Source organism: Malaclemys terrapin, chromosome 9 (assembly GCF_027887155.1).
Source record: "Malaclemys terrapin pileata isolate rMalTer1 chromosome 9, rMalTer1.hap1, whole genome shotgun sequence".
Lineage (NCBI taxonomy): Eukaryota > Metazoa > Chordata > Testudines > Emydidae > Malaclemys > Malaclemys terrapin.
Genome location: NC_071513.1, coordinates 76,043,486 through 76,059,207, shown reverse-complemented (window position 1 = coordinate 76,059,207; position 15,722 = coordinate 76,043,486). Strand labels below are relative to the sequence as shown.

General features: G+C 38.4%; 1 long non-coding RNA gene across 2 annotated transcripts in view; it reads left to right on the top strand.

Moving 5' to 3' along the window:
- The window catches only part of LOC128843511 (uncharacterized), a 58,023-nt gene extending 42,543 nt beyond the window's left edge, over positions 1-15,480 (top strand). The window contains exons 1-2 of one of the 2 annotated variants that reach the window (XR_008446284.1): positions 6,373-6,479; positions 14,850-15,480. This is a non-coding gene — a long non-coding RNA (uncharacterized LOC128843511). Of the gene's footprint in view, positions 1-6,372; positions 6,480-14,849 lie in introns of those variants that run through there. The other variant, XR_008446283.1, reaches the window with a different exon arrangement.
- Positions 15,481-15,722: the final 242 nt, after the last annotated feature.

The following is a 15,722-nucleotide window of genomic DNA, read 5'->3' as shown; positions in this document are numbered from 1 at the left end:
AGGCTTTGGGTCATGGAGCTCAATTCCTTGTTCACTGATCTTTCTTCATTTACATGATACGCTAAGATAGATACAGTCAGGCGAGAATAAATGTTGAGCGCATGACAGCACAAATTAATTCTCACTCAGAATTCACCCGGGGTTTCAGCCAGCCATTTACAGGACAGACAGACACAGTGAAATATAAGAAAGCACTAAAAGGCATAAGCAAGAATAAAAGAAAACCGAGGAAAAAATGCACAGAGAGCAAAATCCTGGCCCCATTGAAATCAATAGTAGTTTTGCCATTGATTTCAATGGAACGAGGATTTTACTAAGAGTCGGGAGATCCTTCAAATCAGGGTTGCTATAAATAGTTGGCTTGATTCTTTAATTCTTTAGTGTCTCTAATTCCCCTTCCCTCCTCCCCACCAATCAGATTTAAAAAAAAAATACATTCCAGAGAAACGCTCATGTATCTTCCCCCCTTTGTTGTTTCTTTGTTACTGATCAGACCATCATCACATTGCTATCCTCGGAAAATGTATAGCAATGACAAACAAGTTACTTTTTACTATCTATTTTATGCTGTATTGAAGCTGAAGGAAATTATTTAATAATCTTACTCACAAAAATCCAACCATAGTGAAAAAGGTGAAAAACCCCAAGAAAGACATTATCTTTTTGTACCCACATGGGTACCAAAATGATTTCTCATTTTGACAAGTTCCTCAGTCAGAAGCAATTCCAGAAGTATGGGATCTCTTTTAGTTTTACTTTAATTTAAATATTGTTTCTGTTGTCAGCTGGATATTTTCTGTGGCAGGGTGGCTGGTCATATGGTTAATGCATAGGACTTGGAATCAGGAGTACCATATTCTTTGCCCAGCTTTGCCACAAATTTCCAATGTGACCTTGGACAAATCTCATAAGCACACTGTGCATCAATGTCTCCATCTATAACTCTTATTTCAAACAGGTGTCATTGCCCTGGATTTGAGGGGAGTGTGTACACCCCAGATTTTGATCAAGCTAACCGCAACCATATTGCGTGCATTCAGCCACCATGAATTAATAAAATAGAAAGCCACATAGTTAAGGATTAATTTGAATAAGCAGGGCTTCTAGAAGCAAGATCAAAATTAGCTGTAGACTTAAGTTTCTGCCAATCAGAATAGGAGGAGGGGAGAAAAAGAGTCAGTAATTTGAGACTGAAATAGAAAATACATAGATGGAAACCTTGAGTTTTGGGCACCTTTGATATAGCAGCTTATTATAACTAAGATTGCTAGGAATGTTTGTTGATAAGTAATTTATTGAATTTAGGAGAGGTGATGACCCAGTAGGGGTCACTATGAGTTATGTGTTTTGTTAGTTATAAAAAGACTAGATAATAGAATGTACTTTGGACCAGTTCTTTGAAGCTATCCTGAGAGATTTTTTTCCTGACATATTCCCTAGTAGGGAAGTGACTGGCTATTACAGATCTGCTGTAAATTACTCAATACCATCTCAGATTCTAGGTAGTTATTTGGGATGTTGTAACCTTTAGCTTATGTCTGGGTGTGCTTAAATCTAATACATTGTAGTTTTAAATAAGAACACGATTACTTGAATTAATCTTTCATCACATCAGACAGAATTGTTGTGTTCCCACAGACTTATTCCTGACACTGCCTGGAGTGAAATAGCTAAGTTATCACTGCTTTGGGTTCTGAAAACCCTGGGTAACAATGTGATGAGGCTCAGTTTACAAATAAATAAATAAGTTAAATCATAGTTGTAAATGATTGTAATCATAGTTGTAAAACACTTGGACATTCTCAACTGGAAGGGACTACCAAAGTACACAAATGTATGACATGTTAATCCATTCCTATGCTGCTTATAAAAAGGGTTGGTTGGCACCTTGCAATGTGCTCTGTGTAGGACAAGAGGAGGGGCTACATTGTGACTCACTCAGTCACAATGCAGTCTCTGCCTTCCCTTTGCTTCATGGTGGAAGTAAGCTTTTTTATTACCGTAGTGCCTAGAGGTCAGGATGCTAATGTGCTAGATGCTGTACAAACACAGAACAAAAAGTTGGTCCCTGCCCCAAGGGGTTTACATTGCCAGAGCTTTGAGAGAGGAGCCAGGTCTACAGTATAAACTTATGTCAGTATAATGAGATCGCTCAGGGATGTGAAGAAATTTAAATTTCCAGATTTCTTTTTATATTCTGCAAGTGAGAGATGTAGGATATCATGTGTATTGCCAGTTTTAGTGCTATTATGTTAATGGTCACTGAATAAAAGCCTAATATTTCTCATGTCCACTTAGGCAGCTGAGAAAATATTTTAGGGGGAGGGAGAAGTTAGCACTGTTAATTTTTTCTTTTTTCCTTTCATTATTGCTGCCCACTTTCCAAATGGACCACAAGCCACTTACAAATTCTGCAGAGGAATTATCCACCAAAATTTACCCTAGGGTTTCATTATTTATAAAATTGTGAAAGCCTATTTATATTATGTATGCGTGGATGCCTGGATTGCCTAATTCTTGTCTCTTTCTAAGTGTTTCAGTCAAGCCAACTACTCACTCCACTTTGAATTAATTATCATAGCTAGGAGATGGTCTTGAAGAGTGATAAAATAGATGAGGAAGGAGGAGCAATTGACATGGGGCATGTATAGTTTAATTTTAGCACTATTGATTGAGTTGAAAATTCAATTCCCTGTTAACAGATTTTTTAAAAAAATATATAAAACCATGAAAGGGGGCTATTTCTGAACAACGTTACATCACCAGGAAGGAAATGAATTAGTTCTAAGTGCTGTGGCTTTGAACTATTGAGTAGCAATTAATGTGTGACACTGATAGTTTAGTATACTTTCAATAATCTCCTGCAGAAGAAGCAGCTGTGCAATTTTAACCTAAACTCAGGTGTTAATAAATCCATGAGAGTTCTGAAAGTTTTCTTACATACAAAGAATCCTAGCTTATCCAAAACTTGAGGATTTTACTAGGATTTGGGGGGTGAACCAGGAATGCAGGATCAGGCCCCAAAAGAAGCATGATGTGATCTGGTCATTAATGTAGCTGTTTTCAATTTTTAATGAATGCTGTAGGAAAGAGAAATAACTATCTATAGTTAAGAGTATTAAATAACTCTACCTATAGGTAAGAGAATAAATCATAAATCTATCAAGTACATCAATGTCATCTAATCATGGGGTTAAAATAATTAATCTTTTTTTTCTAACACTTCAGCAGAGATGTAGAGTGAAGTAAGATTTGCATTCTTTTGCCCACTGAGAGACAAAGGTGTTTTTAATTTTCTTTTCAGACTTCTCTTTGTTTCTCAATTTATAAACTCAAAAGGTGTATAAATTCAGGGTCATTGCAAAAAAGGAATGAGTTATAGTCTAAATTCTTAATTTTCCACTTCATTGCCAAGTCCTATCTGAATCTCATTTACTTCAGTGCCATATTTTTCTTTGGCCAATGTATTATCTTTAGTATTTTTCATTTTATATAGAATATGGTGATATCCAAAGAACGTGAGAGAAATAATTATTTTTTATCTTTCTGAAAAACTAATCATTACAAATAACCCTCTCTCTTCCAACATAAAGAAAGAAAAGAAAAAGAAAAAGAAAACCTACTATTCATTAATCTAATAAGAAAGGGTATCATTCCAGACAATTAAAATGATACATTTTGGGCTTTGAAGAGCCAAGATTATTATATACTTTCAGCAATATTAGGAGAACATCAATAATCTGTTTTTTTAAAATGTTTCAGGATATTATTATTCTGTATTTCTTAGAGCTCTATGTTTCATAGAAATAACTATAAGTAGACTAAATGCTACTTGCTAGATACATTAGCTTTATATTAAGTGCAATAATAGTATATTAAAACACATAAATATGAATTTATCTTATAAGAATCTGCTCTGAGACCAGAAAATGAAGAAATTCAAAGATACAGTATTGGAGAAATTGTCCTTTAGTCAGTGCATTAAATCTAGGGGCCAGATCCTCAGATGGTGAAGCTATGAAAATTTACACGAGATAATATAATCTGATCCTTTTTATTCCAGTTACTCACCACCACCCCCACCCTATATACCAGCTTCCTGTCAAGGGCTTTGTCCAATGAACTGCAATCTTGATTTTCATCAGATGCTGCAGTAGCACAACTTCGCGGTGTCTGCGCATGTGGAGATGAATGTGGAATTTGATGTTCTAGGAATCCTATTTATTTATTTGGTCTGCCACCAAAATTTTATCATAAAATGATCTTGTGGCTAGATCCTAGAGTATTAACTATTTGTAAGATTGTCCTGGCAAGTAAATGGGCAAAGTCCTGGTTTTGACATGGCAAAAAATGCGAAATTCATATTTCTCATTTTTGTTAAATGGGAAAGTTGTGGCACACAACATTTTAATTATTACTACATTTATTTTCCACTAAAAAAAGGGAAAAGAAACTGACATTAATTGATTAACATAGGAAGAGAGAGAGAGCAGGATAAAAAAAATTAGAGACAGCAAAACCCCAGAACAGATGCAAATATATACATATTTAGTGGAAAACACACTAGATTTGAAAAAAGGCTATGGGTGACATCCCAGTCTCATTGAAATCAATGGTAAAACTCCCATTGAAGTCAAGGGGCCAAGTTTCCACAAAGGCTGCTGCAGATTTAAAAGAATCAATATGGCACCTTATCTTTGTCCATTGCAGGGAGGAGAGCAGTAGCTAACTATGCAGGGTAACTAATTGTACTTCATATTTGATTAATACTGATGTCTGTTCATAGTTCAGTGAAACAGTAAGAGCTGATTCATCCTGTTCTCAACACATGTTCACCCAATTATATGCTCAGCCACTGGATTAGTTGTTCAAACCTCTCCTCTTTTCTGAAGATTTTCTTTGTTTAGTAACAACAAAACTTACTGTACACATCAGCCTAAACTTGTCCCTTGACTATCCCCACAGGATCCTTCCTTCCATGCTCCAGTTTCCTCTGTCTCAACATCAGACATCCTCTCAAACCTTTCCATATGTCTGGGTTGGAAGCTAACAGGGCCCTCCTGACCTGGCTGTGAAGATGTCACCAGAAATAACTCGGCATCTCTGTGCAGGGTCCTGAGTTTTAGCATCTGCCACCTGACACAGAGCTACACAAAGTAAAAAGACAATCTTGTATTGCATGGTATCTGAAAATTGCCCATGAGCTGGGGACAGTTACAATAGGCTATCAAGACAAGTTACTGATATTATTGTTAGTGCTAACAGCCCTACTGAAAACTGACATACAGCAGCTTCTGTTTCTGAAATCTCTCAACGTCTCACTTTTCCAGAGGCAGTTTCATGCAGTGTGATTAAGCAATATACATACTTTAAAATTCTCTGTGACTGAAATGGAATTGGAAGATAGACTCCCAAACAATGTAATGCACCCTTAGCTAAAGCAAGATACACAAAGTGATTCTGGTCAGATAAACATAACTGGATTGTTATTTCACATCAGCTTGGGCTCTAAATTAGCTACCATCATTGCTTAGCAGAGGTCTTAGCAGAGATATCTATTATAACTCTGGGGCATTTTCTAGATCCTCTCTCCAATGTTCTAGCTAAAAGTAAAGACTAGCAAAAGTGGAGAGGACTTGTCAGCTGCTAACTGTATCCTCTGTCTGTTATCACTAGTAAAGAAAATACTTGTTTTTACTGCTGTAACAGTTTAAAAGGTCTGTGTTGTTTCCTTCTTTTCACCATTTTCCTCTTGCTCCTAATCACTTGATGTCAGCTTCTGCTTAAACTCAACTACTCTGTCAGGATGTACATGTAGACTGAGTAGCTCAATGGATTGGTATTTGGAGTTTTCTTCTAGGTCCTGTACTTGTTGAAGATTGACGGTAGTTGAGCGGTAGCATGGCAAGAGTGTTCAGTGGCTTTTATGTGAAATTAATTTGTTTCATTTCAATTCCAAGAACATGGCTTGAAATGCTGAAACAGATTGAATGTGAAGAAATTTGGATCTGAATCCAAATCTAAACTTCCAGATTTGGCCCTATTTTTATAATGGCCTAAACCACAATGCTGGATGTGACCACCCCAGAATTCTATAAATGTTTGGCTCTACATGCATTTGCAGCTTGGGGTCATTACTAGTCCATTGTGGACAGGTATCCACATAATAAAATCCAGCATCCCAATGAGTGCTAATTACCACCAATGTTGGTAATCTCAGCAAAGAGCTCATGAGTTGAATAGACATGGGGACTGAACTATCTTGTAACTGTCCTGTTAAAAGGGGCCCCAGCAAACCAGCGATGCCATATCACACAGCCTGCATGATACTCACACATCTGCACATCCTGTCGAATATCCCCACAGCCCAGAAGGAACCTCATGTATCCAAGAGATCCATCTGCTGTGGTGCAAGGCAAACAGCTCACCATCTTCTGGCTCACAGCCATCTTGATGAAGCAGAATGGAGACAGTGGCCAGTGAGTATGCAAAATAACTAATTTATACTAACAGAGGAAACGTAGGGAGGTGTAAAAAACATAGGTGCATGTATGACTTATGTAATGTCTTATTCTTCCTTCACTTCCAGCAGTTTTACACCATCTTATCTCCTATTTATTTCAATGGAGTTACTCCTGAGATACATCAGTGTAAGTGAAATGAGAATTGAGCCCAAACTAATTTAAGTCACCTCAAAATTTCTCTTTGCTATCTCCTTCATAGAAAGCACCCCATTCTGACATGAGATAAACCTGTGCAAATCCATTTGGGCAAGATTTTGCTTTCAGTATATCACAAGTAACTTCACCGGCTTAACCTGAGTCACTCCAGCTATATGCTGGAGAAAATCAGAGAAAGATTTGGCCCTAGTAGAAAGGACAGAATGAAATGGGAATATTCTTCGTAGGACATTCCATTCTGAAAAGGGATCAAGACTGCGCTATAGCTTTTTGGATGTTTCACAGAATCCTAACAGTAGTTTCCAAGTAGAAGTAAATGTAATGCTCTTTTCTACTGATACTTTTTCATACTTACAGTGTGTATCACAGTGATTAATAATATTGTGGAATGGCTTTTTCTATCTTGACAGAGATAAATAATTTGTATATATTTAGGAATGATTCTCTTGCAAAGCTACTGAGTTTTTATCTTTGCCTCATTTACCTATATCTACTTATATAGGCCAGTTTTGATGAGATTCATAACTCAGGACTTTTTCTTCTTCTTCAGGCCCTGCAGTCCCACTTCACTATATAAAAACAGCTATCCTTAGTGATCTGGTGCACAACAAATATGCTTTGACACATGTGATGCCCTGTGGGTTGTGGTTATGATTACTTTGATAGCGCTATAAGTGTTCACATCACTTTACAAAACACAAAGCTCTGACGGTCATTGCCCTGAGGAACTTACAGTCTAAATTGGTTGGAACAATACAATTAAAGGATAATGTGTATGGGTGGCAACAGACATACACATAGACAATTGGAGATGTGTAATGCCCTACAGGTGAAGTCAAGGAACTTGAAATTGATGTGGAAAAGGAATAGAATCTAGGGGAAATGATATGACTGTAATGACAGGAGAAGATTTTGATACTAGTATTTTGGACAGTCTGGAGAGGCGATAAAGTAGATATGTGGTGATTATAGTAGTCAGTAGACATGTGGCAATGAAGGCATGAATCAGATTTTCATTTGGAACAGAGAGGAAGTAATGGATTTTAGAGATGTTATAGGGTGTGTCTCCACTGCAACATAAGCCCATGCTTGAGCTCAGGCTCAAGCCTAACTCCCCCGGTGTCTACACTGCATTTGCCCTAACCCAGGACTTAAACCCAGAGTTCCAGGACCTTGCAGGGCTGGAGGGTCTGAGTTTGAGTTAAGATGGGATCCAGGATCTGAGCACTATGCTTTGCAGTGTAGATGCAGCCCCACTTGACTTGGGTTCTGGGAGTCAGACAGAAGTATCCCACAATTCCATGGGACAACTTCCTTAGTCTTCTCTAACCCAACAATCTGCAGTCAACTGTATCAAAAATGGAAGCCACTCCACCTTCTTTGTAAATGGCAGCAGCTCAGGTCAGCATTAACCCATTCTCTCCTGATCACCAATCTGCAAGTGCACTATCAGAAAGCCTCCTGGATTTGCAATAGAGAGCAAACTGATCAAGCCTTTTGCAAATCGAGCTGCTTCCTGGTAATGTGCAAGGTGGGCAGTAAAGTTTTCCCACAGTGCAACATGATCCTAGAGCTACAGCGGCCACATTTCAGGGTACGGAAGGATGTTAGGGAACCTGGGATATGGCTACTTTGACTTGGGTCTGCACACTGCTGTATGAACGCCAGAGCCCTAGGTTTGAGCATGGGTTAGAAAAAAAATCTTAACAGAGTTAAAATACACTGCAGAAGCTCAAGCCCAGAGTTCCCTAACATGGGTCAGATGACTTACATTTCAGTGTAGACTTACCCATAGAGACATATGTAAAGTCACAGGAGTTTTAAAGAACCTGTATGTGAAGGGTGAATAATAATATAAAAAAGGGTGGAAGAGGATGTCAGGGTTGGCAAGCCACCTCAACAACCTTTATCGATGGTATACAGGACAATGCTATTATCAAGAGGCAAAGAGAAGGGAGTGAGGAATGAAGGCTTGGATGTAATATTGTTACATGTTAATTCCGTGGCCCTTTAAAATTGAAGAAAAGAATCAAAATTCACATTATTATAGAGGTAATATTGCAAAAGAAGAAGAATAAAAGAAAATAAAGGACTACGGAAATATCATTTGACTCTTGCCTTTCAAGAACTTCAAGAACTTGCTGATTGTTTGGTTGTTCATACTCATAAATTGTTCTTATTGCTGAGTGTTCTCTACAGCTGTTGTTCTTTGGCAGGTATTTTGCAGGCTATTAAAAAACAAAGACCAGTTGAGAATTGAAGTGCATGGTGCCCACTGCTGCAAATCTTGAAATATCCACTACTCCCTTATGGTAGATTTTTCCTTTTACCCAAACACATTGCACATCTGGGATTAGAATTTGTTTCGAAGTCAAATTTTCAAGTGATTTAATTATTAAATCCTGGAAGGTATTATCATTTTCTATGAGCTCACATATTAAAAATGTGTGGACTATAGTGATTGAGTGACTGTGGTGCTTGGTTTCATTCTCCTTTCTTCCTGGATACAGGAAGATGACATCACAGAAAATGCAACAGGAGATAATATTTGCTGCTAAAAATAGAAGACATCTGCTTACATTGATTGCAGCTTCTGCTCAAAACAGCAGTAATCTCAGAAGATTTCCAGTTGCTGACCAGGTTAAAAGAACACACAGCACTTCCCAGGAGTCTCCAAATCTGAGATTGCAGGGGCAGGCCTGCACTAGGGTCAAGCTCTAGGCAGACCCGGGGCTTATCTACACTTGCAGCACAGCTGCACCGCTGTAGCACTTAGTGAAGATGCTAGCTACGCAGAAGGGAGAGCTTCTCTCCATAACCATTATACAATGTAGTTATTTCATTTAGTCTTTCATCAGTTCCCCATATCAGAATCCACTGTTGATTTTATTTCCTCATCTCACCTGCCTTTATTACTCTTATGACCCCCCTCCTACTTTGTTGACTGATTCTGCTTCCTCAAATTCTCTCTCTATTCTTAAAAGACAGCTGTATGGATAACTGGAAAACTGTCTCCCTGTTGCAGGGCTGGTACACCTCATCACCCCTGGGTGAGGCTGTATGACAGCCCCTGGCTTCCAGGCGGTACAGTCCAATGATCAGGGTCAATAGGGTGTCCTCCCTCGCAGGGCTGCATGGCCTAGTGCCCAGAGTCAATATGGAGGCCCTCCCTCTCAGGGCTGCATAGCCCAATGGCCACAGTCTATATGGATCCCTTCCTTCACAGGGCTGTGTGGCCTAATGTCCAGAGTCCATAGGGTTGCCCTCCTCCACAATGCTGCATGGCCCAGTGACCAGAGTCAATATGGCTGCCTTCCTCACAGGTCTGGGTGGCCCAATAGCCAGAGTCAATGGGGCTTGAGCGGCAGGGCAGCATGGCCAGACAGCCGGGGTGGCTGAGGAACTGGGCAGCAGCCAGGAAAGGGGGACCCAGGCCCTCCCTACTCCAGGTCCAACCCAGGGCACTGGCAGTGCTGGGGTTGTCCGCCACCTGCTCAGTGGGGAACCTGCTGAAACATACTGAGCCAAGTCCCAGTTATATGACTGGTTACCCTTTAAATTTCCCTGGGTTACTTCCAACCTGTTCCTCCACAGCTAGGTGTCTCAGGGATCCCATGGCTTTGCCTCCCTCAACAGCATCTGGGGGGGTCACTAGTTGTCACAGTCTGACTGGCCTCTGTGTCCTGGAGTGTTGGCAGTCCCTCTGCAGGAACCTGCAGTGCACCTCTTTCAGCCCCGACTGAGCTGAGTTGCTCCCTTTTATATCCGGGTTCCAGCTAGAGTATGCTCAGCAGAGCCAAGGGGACAAGGCCTCCTCAGCCCACAAACTGGGATTAACCCCTGCTGAACCAGCGCAGGGCTGGTCTACCTTGTCACACTCCCCCTTCAGAAAATTTAAAATTCTCTGAGGAAAAAAAAAAAACCCTGAAAACTTACTTTATTGTTTCATCTGAAAATGTTTCAGTTTGGGGGTATTTTTTTGAGGAAAGCAGACACTTTCTGTAAAAAATTTCCATTTTTTCATTAAAAAAAGATGAGATGGGAAATTTTTGGCCAGCTTTAGCCTTTTATGTACAATCCCGAGTTAGGGTGTAGTTCATACATATACACCAAAGGATCAACCATAAAGTGAGAGAGTAATACTTACCTGGCTCTGTAAAGTGTTTTGAAATCTTCAGATGGAAATTGCCTTCTACGTGTGAAATGTTATTGTTTTCATTACTACTAATGCACTTCTGTCAAGTTAAATGTCATCCTGTGGACTTTTGAATCTTCTTTCCTCTTAGAGGTAAATTGTGATGTGTGCTATGCAATCATACAGGAGAGTAAGAGCCCCACCTTATACTTATACGTACCTATCCATCCCATGAGACGGGGCATGCAGAATAAATAGGTGTTGCGTACTGGCTTACTCCTCCCTCAGGTCAGGTGGGCAGGGAATGAGCAGAACCTTGACTCCATCCCTCTGACTCACTGACCAGTGCAGTTGAAGTGACCGGGTGGGAGGCAATCATAATTTTCTTTTTCTCTAAGCCTGTAGTAAATTATTCCCTCTTCTTGAACAAGGTAGAAGCATAGGAAGAATTATGACTTTTAATGCTTTCTGGGGCTGCTCCTGGATTAATGCATGTTATGCACCATCCCTTGTTCAGGGCTGCCCTAATGTAGATAGTCCTTCTTAAGTACAGCACCTCATTTTTTCAAATGAATTTTCCATGTTAAATAACTTAATGTTTATTTCCTTCCTGCAAGAACAGCACTTTACAGTGAACCAATATGTACTTTTTGGCAATGATATCTTTTTTTGAGAGGAACGTTCGAAGGTAAGGGATAAGAATTTAAGCCTATAGTAGAGCATGTCACCCTCCCCATCAGTATCCAGCCTGGGCCAGGGAAACTAATGATCCAACCATTGGACCAAATCCTGGTCACGTGCCACCTGAGGCAAGTTGCGCATACACTAAGAAGAAGAATTCCTCCCACTGCATATGTTATTATTGGTACTGTTTATCATACCTCACAGATTTTGCAGTAAAAGTTGTAAGTGTGTGGACTTGAAATTGGTACAATACCTACCATATATCCAAGGTTATTTTGCTTTGAATGCAACCAGTGATTATTTCTCACCTCATCAAACAGAATGAACATCTGCTCTTTCAAGTGTAAAGAAGACTGCAGGGACTGAAGAAAATTTTGCTTACAAACAAACACTTTATATAATACATCTTGGACATAATGTTTAAATAATGCTATGATGTGACATCCTGTGTAGATCACCACTTCATTTACAATGTACTGTATATAACACAGAACAGTTAAACTTTAAACTGCTAGCATAAGGTAAACAAGGTAATTGATTTGCATAAGTGATTCTATTCATATACTGTACTATACGTTTTGAAGATGTTTGAGTGCCAATTTCTTAACCTAATGTAAACTGCTTTAATTAAGCACTTAGGGCCTGATCCTACATCCACTGAAGTCAAAGCAAAATTCCCTTTGACTTCAAGGATGTAGGTAAAAATGTGCTATAATTTAGGAATCTTAACCAAGAAGTTAGGTGAATTGAGCAGAGCAGCAGTATTTTGCAAAATATTACAATTTTGTTTTGCCAATTTTTCTCTTCTGCATTTTAATTTCCCTGCATTTTGTTTTTGCTTTTTTAATTTGGAACATATCCTAGCTGCTAGTCTTTGATGAACACAGAAACACTAATATAAAACTTACACAGGTACAGGGTTGATGCTCTCTTCCCCTCACCCCAAAATGTTAGTTAGTTCTTACTCTAATCTGAAATTTCCAGTGAGTCAGAATCCCTATTTGTTATCTGAAATTCACTTGAACTCTAACAATCAATACCTGGCTGTAAAATAGCAGGCCTTTAACTCAGCCAGCTACTAAGTGTCCAGAAAACATCTAAACCAGAGGACATCTCTCCTATTATGAACTGTGGAAATACCATAGAAATGTAATGAAAATAAAGTACTTAGCTTTTGATGTGAGGAATATTACGCCTAAACTTCTAATTGCATATTGTTATGGATAAAATGTTCTATTTACAGTATGAGGCTAGAATATTCTAGTTTCAACAGCATAAATCCAGAATAGCTCCACTGAATTCTCTAGTTTTGAAGAAGGCTTTTTTTCTCACCCCCATTGCTGTAAGTATAGCACATTGAATAGGACTTCATTCAGAGGGATGCTTTTTTGATAAGTAGTAGTTCCAGTCTAAAAGCTAATATAAACATGAGCTTGTGGATTAATTTTTCCATGAGTTTATAGTTTACATTTCCTATAGTGGTTAAATCTTACTTTTCAATCTTCCTCAAAAATAAAACTACACCTCCCCATGTAAAATATTGTAACTGTACTTTAATACATATGTGCTGTAATACGCAATGTAATATGGCCTTAATCAAAGTCCACTGAAGAAATCAGATAGACTTCCATTGACTTCAGTGTGCTTTGGATCAGACTCTGAATGATTAACTTGGTTTTCCAATGAAGAAACCCCAACCTTCTGTACTTCATTTTTATGACTACTTATGCTTTTTCCTCCCACCTTGTTCCTTTTGGTTTTCTACTCCTTCTGACAACTTTTTCCCCACACCGGCATTTATGAGTAATGCGACTATATAAGAATACAGTGTTTTCCTGCCTTAAAACTTTAAATTCTTGTTTCTGTGAGAATCATCCGGAAATTTGGTTTCCAATCTGGTGCTGAGTTGGGGCCATCTGTAATTTTGTGCAAATTTAAGAACCAGTAGCACAGACTCCCAGATGATCATCTAAATGCTGTGATGAGCTATAAGGCGAGATATGCTTCAGATAACTGGGGCCCAAGATAATTCAGGGCTTTAAAAAACATCAAACACTCTACATTGCACCCAGAAGCAAACAGGAAGTCAATGCAGAGAGGAGACCCGTGTTCATGCTGCTCAAGATTGCTCATAAGGTGGACAGCTGTACTCTACACTAACTGGAACTTGCTGGCAGTATGAATATGTACCTACATGCAAATTAGTACAAATATAAATAGCCACAACATCTCTTATTTTAGTGATTTAGTTACTTATTTATTTGTTGCCTGGTTAGTTTTTCTTGCTTGTCTTATTGCAAACAACAAAGCATTTATTTCTCTTTCCATCTTCTCTCTGTCATTTTCCATCAGCTAGTCCCTTCATATAAGATAAAAGGCAACTGCTTGAAAAACTGTAGCATATTTATATCATGGTTGTAATGCTTTTTTTCTGTGGCCCCTCTGATCCTAGGAACTGAACAGATTCATTCTTTGTAGATCTATCTGCAAGTTTGATGCCTTCTGTTTTCTGTGACATTTGGTACACAACAAGCAAGCACAATAAAAAAAAACCACCCAAAGACAGCTGTAATTTACTGAAAATCCTTTATATTTTTAGCCCTGTAGGCAGTCCTTTGTGGAAAGGCAACTGTGACATAGTAAAGACTAACCATTTGATTCTCTGATCATCTATCTACACCAGCTTCTCTTTCTATTTCTGAAGCATTTTCTTTTCACTACAGATGCAGGCCCAAAGTTCTGATTATTACTTCCCCCTCCTCCCCCCTTCCCAAGTATTAACACAGACAGCAGCATGAATAAGAATTTTTTTTATTATAATTGGTTAAAGTTTTCGCACTAATGAATTTTATGTCAAAATATGGCTTTTTTCCAAAAATGAAACTGTTGACAAAAATTTGTTGACAATATCAAAACTTTCCAGTGTTTCTGAATATTTCCGTATTTTACCAGTTTTTATTTAAAAATTTAAATTAATTTTTTTGTTTACTAAAAAAACAACAACAGATTTTTGGTAATCAAAAATGTAGAAAATGATTTCAGGAAAAATTCAGTGAAAAATAATAGAGAAGATGGAGAACGGGTCCAATTCAAATTCTGCCACAGAATTTTTGTGTGAAATATTTTTCCTTTAGACTAGTTCAATTTTATATAAGCATATATATAGATATATATATACACATATATACACACACACTTTCAGTGCACCTGCAAAATGAAAGATCATATGCTTGATTATGGGAAGGGGAGCTGATAGACAAAATCACTAGAATCCAAAATGAGATCATCCTCATTTCTCAAGGTACAATTCATTTCTATTTGTAGCTGAGCATTTTAACTCTGATTTCCAGATAAGAAAATTGAAGCTGTTTGATCTACTGTGGTACCTCACCCGAAATCTGTTCGGAAAGAGAACATTTTAGTAATGAAATGGTATACAATGAGAAAGGAAATTTGCATAAGGAATGTCTCTACGCAAAAGAATTAATGGACACAAATCTGACATCAGGAATCCTAATACTCAAAAACCAGTGGGAGAACACTTTAACCTGTCTGGTCATTCAATGACAGACCTGCGGGTGGCTATATTACAACAGAAAAACTTCAAAAACAGACTCCAAGGAGAGACTGCTGAGCTGGAATTGATATGCAAACTAGACACAATCAACAAAGGATTGAATAAGGACTGGGAATGGCTGAGCCATTACAAACATTGAATCTATCTCCCCTTGTAAGTATTCTCACACTTCTTATCAAACTGTCTGTACTGGGCTATCTTGATTATCACTTCAAAAGTTTTTTTTCTCTTACTTAATTGGTCTCTCAGAATTGGTAAGACAACTCCCACCTGTTTATGCTCTCTGTATGTGTGTATATATATATATATCTCCTCAATATTTATTCCACTCTGTATGCATCCGAAGAAGTGGGCTGTAGTCCACGAAAGCTTATGCTCTAATAAATTTGTTAGTCTCTAAGGTGCCACAAGTACTCCTGTTCTTTTTGCGGATACAGACTAATACGGCTGCTACTCTGAAACCTGGATAAATTAAGTCATTCGTGGTCAACATAAGTGATATAGTGGTTGAATTTAAGACCAGGATGGAGACAACAAAGCAGAGAGTCGTTATATAAATAATGGTGACTCTATAATACATAAGGAAGCCTCGGATTTATGAAAACCGGTAGACATTTTATTCTAGATGAAGGAGGACCTTGATCAT